We start from the raw sequence: 16,035 nt of genomic DNA, 5'->3' as shown, positions 1-16,035 counted from the left end.
AGAGTAGTTTAAATGATCTATATACCATTTTGGTAATAAGTTGTTTAGTGTAGTGGATAAAGAATCCTCTTTGGAATCAAGGAAGACTTGGGGTCAAGTACTTTCTCTGAAATGTACTGGTTTTGTGACCAGGGCAAGTCACTGGACCTCTCTCAATGTTCTAAGCAAACCTCTTATTATTACAAGAAATATAATGAGTAAACCGCAGATAATTTCTGTTGCAATTAAAAAAAATTTGGAGTAAAAGAAGCAGAGGGGGAAACATAAGAAGACATTCCCAAACAACATCATAAACATAGCAAAAACTCTTGAAGGATTTAGTAACATGGATAATAAATTATATATTGGCAGCCATCTGTCTATCACACATGTAGAGCTTACCCTGCTTCTCTGTCTATGGTACAGATTTTTAATGTGGGGGTGGGGAGGGTCTATGAACTTTAATATATATATGTATATATATATACACACACACATATATGTGTATATATATACATATTATATTCACACACACACACATGTTATATATACTGCATTTCAATATAATTGGTTTCCTTTGTAATCCTATATGCTTTATTTTGTGAATTTAAAAACATTCCAAGGAGTCCATGGGTTTCACTAGACTGTTAAGGTGCTTGTGACACAAAAAAAGGCCTGGGGAGTGTGGGGGAGAAAATGCATTTGGACAAGAACAGGATGAAATGGTAAAGAAATTTCCAGCACAGTTAGACTAAAAAACAGGTAGAAAAGCAAGGACAAAAAGGGAGAAAAATAAAAGCTGTCATATGCTTAGGAAAATCTACCCTTAAATAACTACTTTTTCAAGTAATATCCTTTGAGAATTAAAGTTTCCACCCAAAACCATCCTAGAAGGAATGAGAATGATTGGCTAGCTTTTATAATCATATGATTTCAGTTACATGGGAGGAAGGAATAAACAAAAAAATAAGCTGGTTACTTTCCTTTTTTTCCTGATGCTGAAGGAAAATGAGGATGGGTGAGCTACTCATCACAGATTGACAAATACTGAGTGGGCCCAGTGGCTCTTCCAAAACTTAAGATTTCTCCACCACCAACCATTAGGAAATGGAATTTTTCTTGTACTAAAAGTTCAGAAAAGTCTAATTAAGAAGAGAAACAGCAACTTTATTATTCAATAAAGCCATGATCAAGATCAAGAGTATAAAGAATCCAGTTATGACAATGTTTTTTTTTTTGTTGTTGTTTGTTTGTTTTTTAAAGAAAGAAAAGAATCCCCAACCTATGGCAGGCTAGTTTAAAAACCTAATCCACACATGATTTTGGTGGCTTTCTTAAAGGAGCTTGTAATCTTTATGCTAGAACCAGGAGAGGAAAGGTGGGGTAATAGAGGTTAGAGAGACTGGCTCAAAGTCAAGAAAACCTGAATTCAAGTCTTGCCACTGATAATTACCTGTTACATGATTCTGGATGAGTAACTCCTTAGTGCTCCAGAAAACACCAAGGCTAGAAGTTGCAGAATAGCTGACAATCTGCATTAGGAGAAGGAATTTCCTTGTGAGGAGTTCCCTGTGAAATTATAGATCTGGACCCCAAAAGAAGAGATCGCTATTAATAATATATAGGACATGGATTTAAAGGACCTGAGAGGTCATCCAGTCTAACTCTCTCATTTTACAGATGGGGAAACAGAGGCCCAAAGTGATCTGCCCAAGGTCACATGGGTAGAAAATGACACAAGACCAGAATTTAAGCCCAGATCCTGACTCCAAACCCAGTATTCTTTTCATTGAGGTATGAATTAATTCTCTTGATTTTCATTTCTGAGTTTGATTTACCAAAATAACATAATGTAAAAAATGCAAAATAATTACAATGATAAGTAACTCAAATCACACATTACATGGCTTTTAATAACAAACACAATGTAAGTACAACATAACAAATTAATAGTGAATTGTAAATGGGTATTCTACAATAGGAAAAGCCTTAAAAAGATTTTGCCTGGAACCAATTAGCTTTATTTGGGAGGCATCATTGGCTACTTGCAACTTACAATAGTGACTATGGATTAAATATTTATATTTAAAAGCAGATTTCCTATAACATTAAACTGGGTATTCTCACAAGTATTGTTTTTTTTTTCTCATTTAAAAAAATAGACATGGCTTAAGTAGTTGCTGTTGTTTTGTGAACAAGATTTCGGTCTTAGGCAGCCCACATAACCATTTAAATGAATCCAACCTTTTCTGCTGTAGCTAACTTTTGGCAGAAGGAAAGTTTATTGTTCTTCCCACCACAGTCCACTCTTGACTCTTCATGAAAAGAGCCCCACTTCACTTCTGCATGAGGTTTCATTTTGTTACACAGGAAATGCATTCTTTTAAAAAAGTCATCCCTTTAAAAGAAGCGTCAAATAACAATAAGCAAGATAACTGACAGTAAACACTGTCTTAAATTTAACATTCTGTTTTCCAAAGAGGCTTTACCATCTGGGAAAAAAATATTTAATTAAAAGAGAATTTTTTTTTTTTTACAAAGGACTTGAGCCTCCACTTAGAAAGTACTCACAGAAATGAGTTATGATGTCAATGTAATAATTACAAATCTGACAAAACCACTCAATCAGAATGAGTTTCTGGGTAGATATTTGGAAAATAAAAGTTTTTAACTAAAAATCCTAAAATGATTATCTTTCACATTTGGTGGGTAGCCGTGGGAAGGCAAGGCAGATGGGGAGGAGGCCGGATGAAATCTTTACTTTCTCTATTGGGAGTTCTGAAGTTGACAGTTTTTGCAGCCTGGTCTCTACATTGGGCAGATTCCTTTAAAGTGCTCAGAAAAGTAGGTCAAATTAACTAGTGATCATTTAAGGGGAAAGCCACGTTTCACACCACATTCAGTCACGATTTCATCTGATCCTTTCAACTGTGATCTAGAAATCAATAGCTTTGGAGAATGTGAAGAGGGGGAAGGGAAGCAGTGTGGTCACACATGGAGAAAGAATGACAGCATATGGTCTATGCCAGGGACATCTGGAACAGGCCTGATACGTCTTCTCTGTTGCTCCACTTGGGGTGGCTTTTGGCAGGATGACTTTAAAGCACAGACTGAAAAACACGTTGCTACTTTATGAAATCTAGGATGCATGCCCGCAGGCTGTCTGACTGAAGAAGCTCAAATTCATCACTCAGATGGTATAGAAACTCACATTTAGATTTTTAACTTATTGTAATAATACATAGAGGTGGCTATGATGTGGTGGTTAGAAAGCTGGCCTCAAAGCCAGGAAAACCCAGGGTTCAAATCCTGCCTCTGATCCATACTAACTGTGTGACATTTAACTTCCCACTGCTCCAAGATTATCACTTGAAGACAAGATGCCAGTCTACATGGGTAGAGGGAGTTTCTTTACATGGGAACTCACAGATCCATCTTAATATACATAATATATAAAAAAGTCAAGCTCTGTTCTCCAACTCCAACAAAAAGAATACAGTCTTTAAAATACATATCTGCATCTAAGATGAAGGAAGGATGCAAAGGGTGGTTATCTGAGTCTGTAGGGAATGTTGATGTTGAGAAACTATTTAGGAATGTTAAATGAACGTTTCAGATTTTTTTAAGGCATCACAGAGACATGGGAGGTACAGATGTATTATCCCTCCAAGTTTTACTATTTAAAACAGAGGACTGTTGAGTCGCCTAATTAGAGTAACAGGAGATTGGCCACCTTTTACCCTGCGCCAGAATTATGCCAAGAGTCCTTAAGTGCAGAATGCTTGACTGACAACAAATCCCATGCAGACTTTAAGGGGGTGGAAGTTACATTCTGTAACTCAGATTCCACTTTCCTAACCCCTTGGTGAATAGAAGCTTCTCTGGCTTGTAGCTGCAGAGCCAGAGATAGAGGCATATTCAAAAGGTATGAAGGCTGATTTTCTACCTTCTCTTGTTCTACCTTCTCTTCCAGTTTGGAGTCAATAGGGTAAGAGACAATTCTGTAAAGGGACAGGCTTCAGGCCTTCCCATTTGAAGCCAATAGGTGGCCCCTGAATAAAGGCCTTGTTTTTTGGGTTTGGTTTTTTTTTTTCGCCTTTGCCTTGGTGTTTGGCATTTGCTCTTTCATTTTAGGTGAAAGAGATTGGAGGCTACAATCTTATGAGTTTCAAACAATCAGGAGAGTGAGGTACCAGGAAGTCCAGGAGAAAAGTCTGTACCAAGTTTTGAACACTAGTTTGCAAGATCCAGTAAGGCAGTAACAGAGGTGCCTCCTTTGGATGTGAGATTGGTGGAACCCATGCTAGATAGAAACTGTTAAGTTTGAGCTCATTCTCTCCAAAGACCTAGGTGGTACAAGGAAGAATGTGCCCCTGAAGTATTGTGAGGAAATGTTTGTACTTGTGTTCTTCCTGAATCTTGAAGTAAATTGTTGTTGTTCAGTCACATGTGACTCTTTATGACCCCATTTGGGGTTTTCTTGGCAAAGATGCTGCAGTGGTTTGTCATTTTCTTCTCCAGATCCTTTTACAGATGACGAACTAAGGCAAACAGAGTTAAGTGACTTGTCCAGGGTCACATAGCTAGTAAGTGTCTGGGGCCAGATTTGAACTCATGAAAATGAGTCTTCCTGATTCCAGGCCTGGTGCTCTATCCACTGCACCACCTAGCTGTCACTTGGAAATAAATATCCTTTCTAAAAGAGGATTGGTGTTAAGTAGTTAAATGGAACTGGGGTGCCAGCAACTGATGGCTAATAGTGGGGAAAGTGTGAACACATTGGAATAGGGACTTGAGTTGATAGCACTAGAGAAGCAATACCTTCAAGCCTCCAGGGATATCCCTAGCTAGAACCCTAAGGGGAGATGTGCCCACCCTAGCTCTAGGAGAGTAAGGCAAGACTTTTTGCTACACTAATTTAATTTTTATATTCAGATTAAATTCTAAACAGTAGCATTCTTTCACTTATAGATACTAATTTAACCTTGAAGCTGTTTAGTGTAAATAAGACTTATCTTACATATGTTCCATTGAACTCCATCCATAACACTAACTCTGATTCTAACTTCTATCCCATCTTTCAGTTTGGAAATAGGAGACAAAACACCAAAAAGATACTTTAGGTCAATTAATACAATAAAGAGGTTTATAAAAAGAGACTAAGGGAAAAAAAAGATGAATGGGGCAGGGATGAAGAGTTTAAAGAAGTAGAAGACAGAGCACAATGAAAAAAAAGGGAGCAGAACTGCTACATGAAGGTCATAGAACCCCAAAATCTTTCTTCCAGCTCTCTTCTCCTCTCCTCTCCTCCCTTCTCCTCTTCTCTTCTCTCCTCATCTCTCTTCATTCTTTCTTTCTCTCTCTCTCTCTCAGAACTGATGACAAAACAGTTCTTAAAGTCTGAAACAATAGACATTCTATGACAAATCCTATCAATGAACATAGTCCATTAAAAAGTGAAAATAAAATCAGGTACTCAATCATCCCTTTGCTGTTGTTCTACTCAATACTCAAATAATAAAATTGACTTAACTGACTAGTTGTTATAAGTAGCTTGATCTAGAATTTTAGGCCAGTCAAAAAGAAAAATAATGTTAATTTATTAATAAACTATCAAGAAACAGTTCAGTGACAGGTCAAATATTACTGGGGGATTTAGGTTTGTTTCTGGATCTACTAAGGCTTAAAAAATACAACTTTGAAATAACTTTTTGTGACATGTCTATGAATAAATAACAGAAATACATACAAAAATACCAATATTTTCTGGACAAATTTTCCTACAAGAAGTAGGCCCAAATATTAATGTTATATTCTAACACCCAAAAATTCACTAACATAGTTAACACTTTACTGTTATTGCATTAGAAGAGCTAGTTAGTCTTAAGAAGAACTTTAACAGAGAAAAGGCAGATAAACTTGAAAAACTACATTTCTAAAGAAAAAGTAAACACAGCTGGTGAGCAGAGTAAGAGGACATGAAGTGCTATAACAGAAAAAACTAACAACTCAACCACTCATGAGCCCTCATGTTAAAAATATGCAAAGTAATGCTCTCTTTAGAGAACCTCATTCTTACACATGCAAGGGATGTGTAATGAGAGTTGTTTTATGTTAACTATGTTTTCATTTCATTAACACTATGGCATCACTATAACATGTTTTCTATAACATGAAATCTAAGAGAGTTCAGCTATCAGAAATATCAGAAATCAGAAAAATCATCATAACAGGACCTAACTTATGACACAATGTTACAACCTAAACCCCAACTAATTTCCATCTTGATCACATTATCATTGCTGGTTTCTCATTTTCTTGTTACGAAGGTCTACACATTTAGCATTTTACATTTCTGCCCTTCTAAATTTATCTAAGACTTCTCTGTCACTAAGAACATGTTGAATTCCTGTGTTTCCTATATGTTTAAAATATTTATTTCTTATTTTCCCCTTTAAATTTTCATCACATTGTTATTAAATTAATTTCAACAAGGCTGAAAAATGCAACTTCCCTCCAATTTATTTTTTTCTTTGATTTATCATGTTCTGAGAATGGATTGTTTTATCCCCCTACAACTAATCTCCTATGACTAATTATTTAACTATTTCTGTTAGTAAGAATGTGAACTCTTCCTTTATCAACTTAGTGGCTATATTATTTGGTACATGTATGTTTAAAATTAACATGTGCTCATTATCAGGAGTGCCCTAAACATTTCCTTGTTTATCTCTATTAATTCTTACTGGTTTGAATTCAACTCTCTGAGTTATAAACACTGTAAATTCAGATTTTCTTGAGCTAGCTGTAACATAATATATTTTAATCCACCCTTTCACTTTAAAGCCCTGTGATCATTTTGTATAATTGTCTTTGCTGTAGACAACATGTTCTGTTGTTCATACATTCTGTTTTTTAATCCATTCTAGAATTCCTTGGGGGTGGGAGGGTGAACGGGTGTTCAATCTGTTAACATTTAAGTTAATAGTCTTAAATTTTGACAGTAGTTCACAGGACTTAGAGCTTGAAGGTACATCAGAAATCACTAGATCCTACTCCATAATTCTAAAGACGAGGAAAGAGATGCTGAGAGAAATGAAGCAATTTGCCCACAGTCGCATTAATAATTAATAGTGATAAAAATAACAACAGTAATAGCTCATATTTGTATATAGTGTTTCAAGGCTTATAAAGCCATTATATATCAATCAAGATATACATGCGTATATACATATGTATACATACCCACATAAGCACACATGTATCTATCTATCTATCTATCTATCTATATATACACACACATAAATTTGATCCTCATAACAACTCTATGAGATTGCTGCTATTATTACCCCCATTTTAAAGATGGAAAATGGTACCAGAGAGATTGTGACTGGTACTAAGTAGCAGAGCTATTATTGAAACCCAAGCTCTCTGATTCCAAAATCCAATATTCTTTACACTATATAGCAATGCCTTTCTTCTATAATTCTATGTTAAGTTGTTATTGTTTTATTTCAGGAGGGAATATGATCTTTCTAATTTTACTGTTTTCTATCATTAGACCAAATAATGAATAATATTATGCAGAATTCCTATATTTTTGTGCTGTTTATCCTGAAAGAATTCATGAACTTTCCCTTTGGAACTATCACTGCTACCTTTCCATTCTACCCTCATTTACTTGTATTTCCTTTTTGTTATTAATCTATAATGCTTTTTTGTTTCTATACTCCTACTTCTTCAAAGAATTCTTAAAAGAATTGTTTGCCAGCATGTTTTTCAAGGCCAATTTTATCATTCACTAATTTAACCAAGCCAATATTGTAGTTATTTTGTAATCTCATAGGGGCTTTTACCTTAAGAACAATAATAATAACTGACATTTATATTTCATGCTAAGGTTTATAAAGTTTCTACCTCCAAAGCATTTCCCATATCTGTCCCCAGTGACAACATGAGTTCAGGTCCTTATCTCCTCTCACCTGGAGTACTGCAATAGTCTCTCTGCCTCAATTCTCTTCCCACACTAATTAATCTTTTACACAACATAACAGGATGATTTTTTTTTTTTAAAGAGTTATCTTCTGAAATGCAGGTCCAACCTTCTGTCATTCTCCGCAATAAATTTCAGTGTTTTCCTGTTACCTCAACAATCAAATATAAACTCTGCTTAGAATTTAAAGCCTTTCACCCTGGTCCCAATCTCCCTTTTTAGTTGTATTAATTATTACTACCCTTCTCATTGCCTACATTCTAGTTTAACTGTCCTATTTACTGTTCTAAATACATGGCCCTCTATTTCCCCTCTTTGTGCCTTGACACACCCCATGCCTGCACAGCACTCCTCTCTCACCTCTACCATTGAGAATTGCTAATCTCCTTCAAGACTGAGCTTAAATGTCAGCTTCTACGTGAAGTCTTTCCTGATTTCCTCAGCTTCTAGTACCTATTCCCTGACCTTGTATTGATCTTTCAAACACATACATACACACAGAGTGTATTATGTATATATGTGATGTATATATGATGCATTTATATGTGTATATAGGATGTACATATGTATATGATGCATGTATCTGTACACAATGTATATGTATATGATGTGAACAGATGTACACATGTATATAAGTCTATACATATACATACAAAGTAAAAAACTATGTATAACCTATATTATACAATATACATGTGCACAATATATTACATATTGTATGTTATATTTATAATATTTATATATAATTATATTATCTAATGTTATAGATTATAATATATAAAAGCATATGTGTACATAATATGTATAATATATGTACACAAATGTAACATATGTGCATTAATTGTTATGGGTAGCAATAATGCAGCTAGAATAATAATAATACAGATAAAAAACTATAGAGACAGAGATATTTAGACAGTTTCCACTGATAGAATGTAAAGTCCTTACCGATAAAAACTTTTGCTTTTTTATCCTCAGTGCGTAGCAATGTCCCTGGCATACAGAAGGTGCTTAATAAATGATTGTTGACTAATTGCTCCCCTCATAAGAAGCCTACGAGACAGCTAGTGCAAGCATTATTATTTGTCTTTTAAAGAGGAGGAAACTAAGATCCTGAAAGATAAGTGACTTGACTATGATCCGACAGCTAGTGTCTAAAGTGGGAGCTGAAATCAAGACTCTTGGTTCCAAGTCCCGCAATCTTACTGCCATACCAGCTGAGCTAATCAGAGGTGAAGGCTATTTCTTTTTCCAGGTACTCGCTAGTCGAGGTGTTTCTGCAGCTCACTTGCAAAGGTTCTTTTAAAGTATCATTTTTGCTCCATTAATTCTTTGAGGTCCTGGTAATTTTGGTCTTAAAATGTCCATTTTTTGTTTGTTTCTAAATTATGATTAGATTTGCTGGGAAACTCAGGTATTAGTTTCAGGGGTTGAAAGTCATGTTTTAGATTTTTAAAAATGTAATGCTTCAAATCCTTTGATCACTTCTGGTTTTCTGTTGAAAAATCTCACAGGACCCTTATTGGCTTTTCTTGGTGTGTGATGTTTTTCTTTTGGCTGCTTGAAAGATACTTTGTAACTATAATTTTGAAGTTTGATAGTGCTATGTCTGGATGAATTTATCATTGATGGCTTCTCTTTTTATTTGTAGAATGTCATTTGTTTCCTATTGCTCAGAAGTTTTCTTGTACAATTTCTTAAAACATGTGATCAGATACTTTTCTTCTTTGACATTTTCCAGGATCCCAACAACGTTGAGGTTTCCTTTCCTTCATCTGTCCTCCAAATTTGTCACTTTCTTCATCTGCATTACTTCCAAATATTTTTCCAGTTGAATTATTTTCTGAGTTTGTTGTTCCATTTCAACTGCATTTAAGCTGCCTCTCTGACTTCTAGTGTGCTAAACATGTTTTTGGCTGAGGTTAACTAATGTTTTTTATTTCCCTATCCTATTTTCCTTTCTGCTGAAGTTTTGTCATCATCTCCTCTCAAGATTCTTTAATTCTTCCCTGGATTTTTGAGGTGTGCTTTATCTATTCTTCTGTTTGTTATTTTTTTGGGGGGGAGGGACTGATTTTCTATCTTCCTTATTGTCTCTCAGGATTTGTTTCCCTCTGTCTACTTTTTATATTGTTTTAAAAATGCTTTTTTCTAATGTTTTCCTTTGTTTCTCTAATTTCATAATTTTAAAAATACTGTATCAGGGCTCTTTTTTGCTTTGGTCTATTATCTTTCTAATGAGTCTTACTTTACCTATGAGAATTTCTAGCAATTTAATTTCTTTTTGATGTTTCTACTATTATTTTTTATGAGAATAATAGGGCATTTATTGGATTGTCTTGTGTCTTTTCACTCTGCCATGTTTTCAGAATTTTTACTGGAGTCAATATAGCACCTTGTATAGTGTTTGCTTTTGTTATCTTTTTGTTTCCTGTTTTTCCATTTTTCTCACTTAAAAGAACACAGGAGCATAGAACTATAAATAGAAGGGGTTTCAAGGGCTATCTAATACAAACTCCATAATTTATATATGAGAAAACTGAGGCCCAGGTAAGTCAAGAGACTTGCCCATGGTCACACAGGTAGTAAGCAAGCATCAGAGGTACCATATGAACCCAAGCCCTCTGGCTCCAGTCGGTCAACTACCACTTATTAAGCAACTACTACTGGTCAGGCAGGGTACTAAGCCCTGTGGTTATAAAGAAAGGTAAAAATAGTCCCTGCCCTCAAGAAGCTGACATTCTTATGGAGGAGACAATATGCAAATAACTTTGTGCAAACGAGCTATACACAGAATAAATGGGAGGTAGTAAAGAGATGGAAAGTACTAGCATTAAGAGGAATCATGAAAGGCTTCTTGTAGAAGATGAGACTTTGGGAGAAGTATGAAAGAAGCCAGGTAAGCCAGGGGTTAGAGATGAGGAGGATTAAGTGATTTTCCCCGGGTCACATACCAAGTAAGTGTCTGAGGCCAGATTTGAACTCAGGAAGATGAGCCTTCCTGGCTCCAGGCCTGGAACTCTATCCATTTCACCACCTAGCTTCCCCTCATTTAACCCTGCTTGCCTCAGTTTCCTCATCTGTAAAATGAGTTGGAGAAGGAAATGGAAAACCATCCCAGTATCTGTAATAAGAAAACCCCAAAATGGCTCACAAATCAGACATGACTAAAATGACTGAACAACAGTGGGACATCCAGTTTGAGATGTCTAATAGGCAACTGGAAATGCAAAACTGGAGGTCAGAATTGGGAAAAATCAACATGATCATTATCTGCATAGAGATGATGGTAGAATCCATGGGAGCTGGAAATAGAATAGAACAAGAAGAGATGAAGACCTAGGCTAGAGCCGTGGGGGACACCCATGGTTAATGAGAATAATCTAAACAAAGATCCAGTAAAGAAGACTGAGAAAGAACGGTTCTGACAGTAGGAGGAAAAACAAGAAAGAGCAGTGTCTCAAAGTTTAGAAGGAAGAGATTATCAAGCAGAAGGTGTTTGACAATATCAGAAGCTGCAGAGAGGTCAAGAAGAATGATAACTGAGAAAAAACCATTAAATTTCACAATTGGGAGATCATTAATGAATTAGGATTGAACAGTTTCAGTTGAATGATGAGACTGGAAGACAGATGGCAGAGCTGGTATTATTTCTACTGTGCCACTGTTGCTGTCTCAGTAGGGAATTAAAAGGAGGATGAAAGGAAGAAAGGAGCTTGACTTTTCCTTGGTCATGCTGGAAGATACACTATCAGTCCTGAAGTAAATATAACAACTAAATGTTTATAGTAGTGATACACACAGGCAAGTTTACTTTCTACTTTAGCTAATGCTACAGAGGTCACTGATGGAGAAATCAAACCAAAACATCGTGACTCATTTGCATCAAAGAATTACAAACATACTTTAAATAAGCTTTCTACATTGATCTATTGCCTATTTATCAATACGGTCCTTGAAAGAAAAAAGGACTCAGAAGATTGAACTGTTTTTCTTTTCCTTTGCATACAAATGGTGAGCAGTAAATAAAGAGGTGCAGAAGCTAACATATACTAAAATTATTTTTTCAAGACGAAAAAAAGAGGGACTTTTACTAATGTGGATTATGTTGCTTTAGTAATATTTTGGAAGCTATCAAAAATCTAACCAGAAAAAAGGATGCTCGAGTATTACAAAAGGAGGGAGACTGCCCTGAGGCTCTCTCCAGAAGGATCCACACACAATGGATGGCTCAGGAGCCCGAAATGATGTCAACACACAGATGTTCCGGTTGTAGTCAAACAGAGCCAAGACTTTTAGTTCTCGGGCACAGAAGGTACACTACAGTGTGTGAACTACTGAGAGTTCAGAAACTCTTTTAAACCCTGGTGCCTTAAACTGTTTGGTGGACCCCAAATAACCACAACTGGCTCTTGGTTTTTGGAAGAGAAAGACAAATCCTCCTAGCCTTTTCCTGGTTGGAACTGTTCCCATCTCTCAGGAGAGTCTGTGTAGCCACTCACTGAAACTGGCCGAAAAAGGGGATCTTTTTGGTGGAGACCAGCAATGGCCAATACAAGATTTCAGGCAGATTGCTTGATACTGAGATGACTGTGTGGTCAAAGATGAGACGTATAATATGGAAAAAGCCATTAAAGAGATACCCATCCAGAATCATTGGATCTTAGAGTTGGAAGGATCTTTAAAGGCCATCTAGTGATTGAGTTAGTACTGAAGGGCTATTACTGGCTTCTTGCCATCTGAAACACTGCCAAACCTATATGTGGTTTCTAGTGTGAGACTTTTATAAACCCTGTAGTGGAACAAATCATTGACCTCATATCCCCATTATCTGGCCATCCTTTGGTGCCTTCAGTAACTATGTCCAAAGCTTTAATCACATATTATGGTTATCTGAGTAGGGTACTTATTTCCCTACAAGATTTTTAATTCCATCAGGCCAGAGATTATTTATCTCAATTTTGTATGTTACTATCCCCACCCTCTTTGACCTAGCATACGTGTTGCACACAGTATATACTTACTAAATATTTGTTGAATCAAAAAGGCAAATAATAGTTAGCCATGATAGATTCAAAATGTGAATACAAGAACTATTATTCCCCAAAGAAGCCTGGGATATCAGAGTATCTGTGGACATTGATCCACCAGAAAAATGAAAGAAGAGACTTTAATGGTGGGTTATATTTATGGAGTACCTGCTAGTGCTCTTATCCTATTAGTCTCTGTGGTGTGATAGAAAGATAATTATTAAGTGCTTACTATGTGCCAGGCACTGTACTAAGCACTGGGAATATAAATACAAGTAAAAAGAAAGGCAGTCCCTGCCTTCAAAGAGTTTACATTCTAATGGGTGAAGACAATACATAAAAGGGTGCTGAAAAAGCGGCGGGGGGGGGGGGGGTTCCTCCCACTGGGGAGAAGTTATTTTCACAGCGACAAGGTAGAAAAATAACACAGAGAATCAGGAGCTGAGACAGGTTAGAAGTGAGCACACCAGTGTGACCTCCAATGGCTTTCTTCTTCATTGCTCTGCTGTGAAACCTGTTCTATGCAACCTGCCCTAATATATCAAAAATGATAGCTAAAAACCAGCAGATTTTTTGTGCTAAGCTACAGAATGAACTTCATTTATTTTAGGTAATGATTCTCAAACTTTTAAATTCATTGACCCATACCAACACACATTCCTTACCAGGGGAGAACAACTTGTTCTCAAAAACAAAAAAAAAAATGCACCCATGACATATTTTTAAGTTCAATCTGCACTAGCATTTTCTCTGTCACTCTCTTAAGTCTAGACAATCAACAACACAATAAATCAAGCCTTGATTCATAGCATCTGCTGATTTCCAAGGCGTAAATATTCACACTGAAAATAATCAGTTCTCATTAGGGTAAGAGCTAGCTCTATCACCATCCCCCCCCCCAAAAAAACCCCTGCTTCCCATTCAACTGAAAAAGTTGTCCTAGACCTCCCAGATCATTTTCTAGACAATTTTCTTTTTGGAAATACCTCTCCTATTTTGTACTTATGAAATTGACTTTTAGAACTCACATGTAAGATTTTATATTTATCCTTACTCAATTTTGCATTATTCAATTTGGCCCAATGTTCTAGCTGTGCAGATCTTTTTTTTTTTTTGACCCCATCATGCTATCATGTGCATTATCTAGCTTAGTATCACCTGTAGATTTGATAAGCTTGCTTTATATATCTTTAACCAGACTATTGATAAAAATGTTTTATGGCACAAGGCCAGGCACAGCTCCCGAGAGCCCTCGACTATGTGTGTCCTTCTAAGGGTGATATCCTACCCTGGGTTTGGCCTTCCAACCAGGGCCAAATCCACCTAATTATGCCATCACCTAACTTACACTTCTCTACCATTTCCCCAAGAACAGCACAAGAAACTGTCAAATGCTTGGTTAAACCTAAACTATATGTGCGTGTGTGTGTGTATGTGTGTGTGTGTGTGTATACATACATACATACATATATACACATACATATATATGTGTGTGTGTGTGTGTGTGTATATATATATATACACACACATATGAGTTTCTAGTTTACTAGTTTAGAAAGCCTATTTTTAAAAAAAAAAAATAGCTTATTCAGGCATTAACTTGTGTGTGATAAAGCCTCCTGCCATTTTGTGACCAATCTCTTTCTTTTCTAGATGTTCACTAAAAATCCTTTTAATGATTTTTTTCTTGTTTTGTCTGGGCCTGTAATTTAATCAACATTGGGAAATACTAGTGTGAAACTTTTCTCCACCTATGCAAGTCATCGATCCTTTAGTAAGGCCGGCAGTCAACAAGCATTTATTAGGCACTTACTATATGCTAAATGCTGGGGATACTTGAGAAGCAAAAATACTGTTTTTGCCTTCAGGACACTCACATTTTAATGGGGGAGACAATAAGTGGATAACTAGGTAGAGTTATCGCTTCCACATTGAAACTTTCCCCATCGCGGTTTTGATAGTATCTCCAGCATAAGAAATTAAGTGGGAATTTTTTGAGTTTTGCAGAAGCTGCAGATGACACAGAATCTACGACCAAATACTCAGCCCTGTAAACACCCCATAAAGGAAAAAGAAAAGTTCAGACTTCTTCTCTGTTATGAAGGGAGCACCAAAAAATTTTACACAGATTTTCCAGATGAAGAGAGCTCCATGCCCCTAAACCCAGAGGTGTGGAAAGAATAGGTGTATATACAAGATATATACAGATTAAATGTAGTCTCAGAGGGAAGGAACCAGCATCAAGGGGAGGTTGGTAAGGCCTCGGAAGGGCATCTTGCAGAAGGTAACATGAATGTCCCAGAGTTGTTTGGGGCAATGAAATGTTAATTGGCTTTCCCAAGGTCACAAGACTAATGTGTGTATGGCAGGACCTGAAGTCAGGTTTTCTTGACTCCAAGGGCAGTCTTATATCCACTATACCACATTAGCTCCTCTTGAATATTACTAAATTTTGCAAGCAACAGAAGTTAAGATCATTGGCCTATAGTTGCAGACTACACTCACTTCTCATTTTTGAAAACTGGAACATTTGCCCTTCTGCAAATCTGAAGAAGCCCTCATCATTGCTCCATTCACCTAAAGGAAATGTCCTCTATTCCTTCTTTGTTCTTCCTCTTTTCCCCAGGATAACTAACAGAGCCCCTTTTCATTACTTTTAGCTTTGCACACCAATCTCAGCTCATTCTGAGTTTCAGCACACTTCACAGTATTCTTATGGGTCTGTGACACAGTTTTGTTCTTCTTACGTATTCATGCTTCCATCTTCCATATGTATCTTTCAAAAAATATGTTTATCTTTGAGTACCCTGTGCATCTACATGGGCTTTTTTTTTTTAATAGCTCCAGGTTGTTGGGTTCCCCCCGCCCCCTGCTCATTAGAATGATTTCTTTTGCTTCCTTAATTCTTTGTTGTTGTTGTTTTTTGGGGGGCAAGCAATTGGGGTTAGGTGACTTGCCCAGGGTCACAGTTATGAAGTGTCTGAGGCCACATCTGAACTCAGGTCCCCCTGACTCCAGGGCTAGTGCTCTATC

The 16,035-nt window shown here is 36.5% G+C and overlaps 1 protein-coding gene and 1 long non-coding RNA gene across 5 annotated transcripts in view; one reads left to right on the top strand and one right to left on the bottom strand.

The window, feature by feature from the left end:
- Nucleotides 1-16,035, bottom strand: part of LOC114054196 (DNA repair-scaffolding protein-like) — a 556,996-nt gene that overhangs the window by 72,654 nt on the left and 468,307 nt on the right. The gene's annotated exons all lie outside the window — the stretch shown is intronic.
- Nucleotides 1-16,035, top strand: part of LOC114054200 — a 30,464-nt gene that overhangs the window by 2,733 nt on the left and 11,696 nt on the right. The window contains exon 2 of the long non-coding RNA XR_003570445.1: nt 1,660-1,773. This is a non-coding gene — a long non-coding RNA (uncharacterized LOC114054200). The remainder of the gene's footprint in view (nt 1-1,659; nt 1,774-16,035) is intronic.

Source organism: Vombatus ursinus, unplaced genomic scaffold, assembly GCF_900497805.2.
Source record: "Vombatus ursinus unplaced genomic scaffold, bare-nosed wombat genome assembly UNPS02014812.1, whole genome shotgun sequence".
Lineage (NCBI taxonomy): Eukaryota > Metazoa > Chordata > Mammalia > Diprotodontia > Vombatidae > Vombatus > Vombatus ursinus.
Note: the sequence above shows the minus strand (reverse complement) of the source record. Positions and strands in the feature narration are given on the sequence as shown.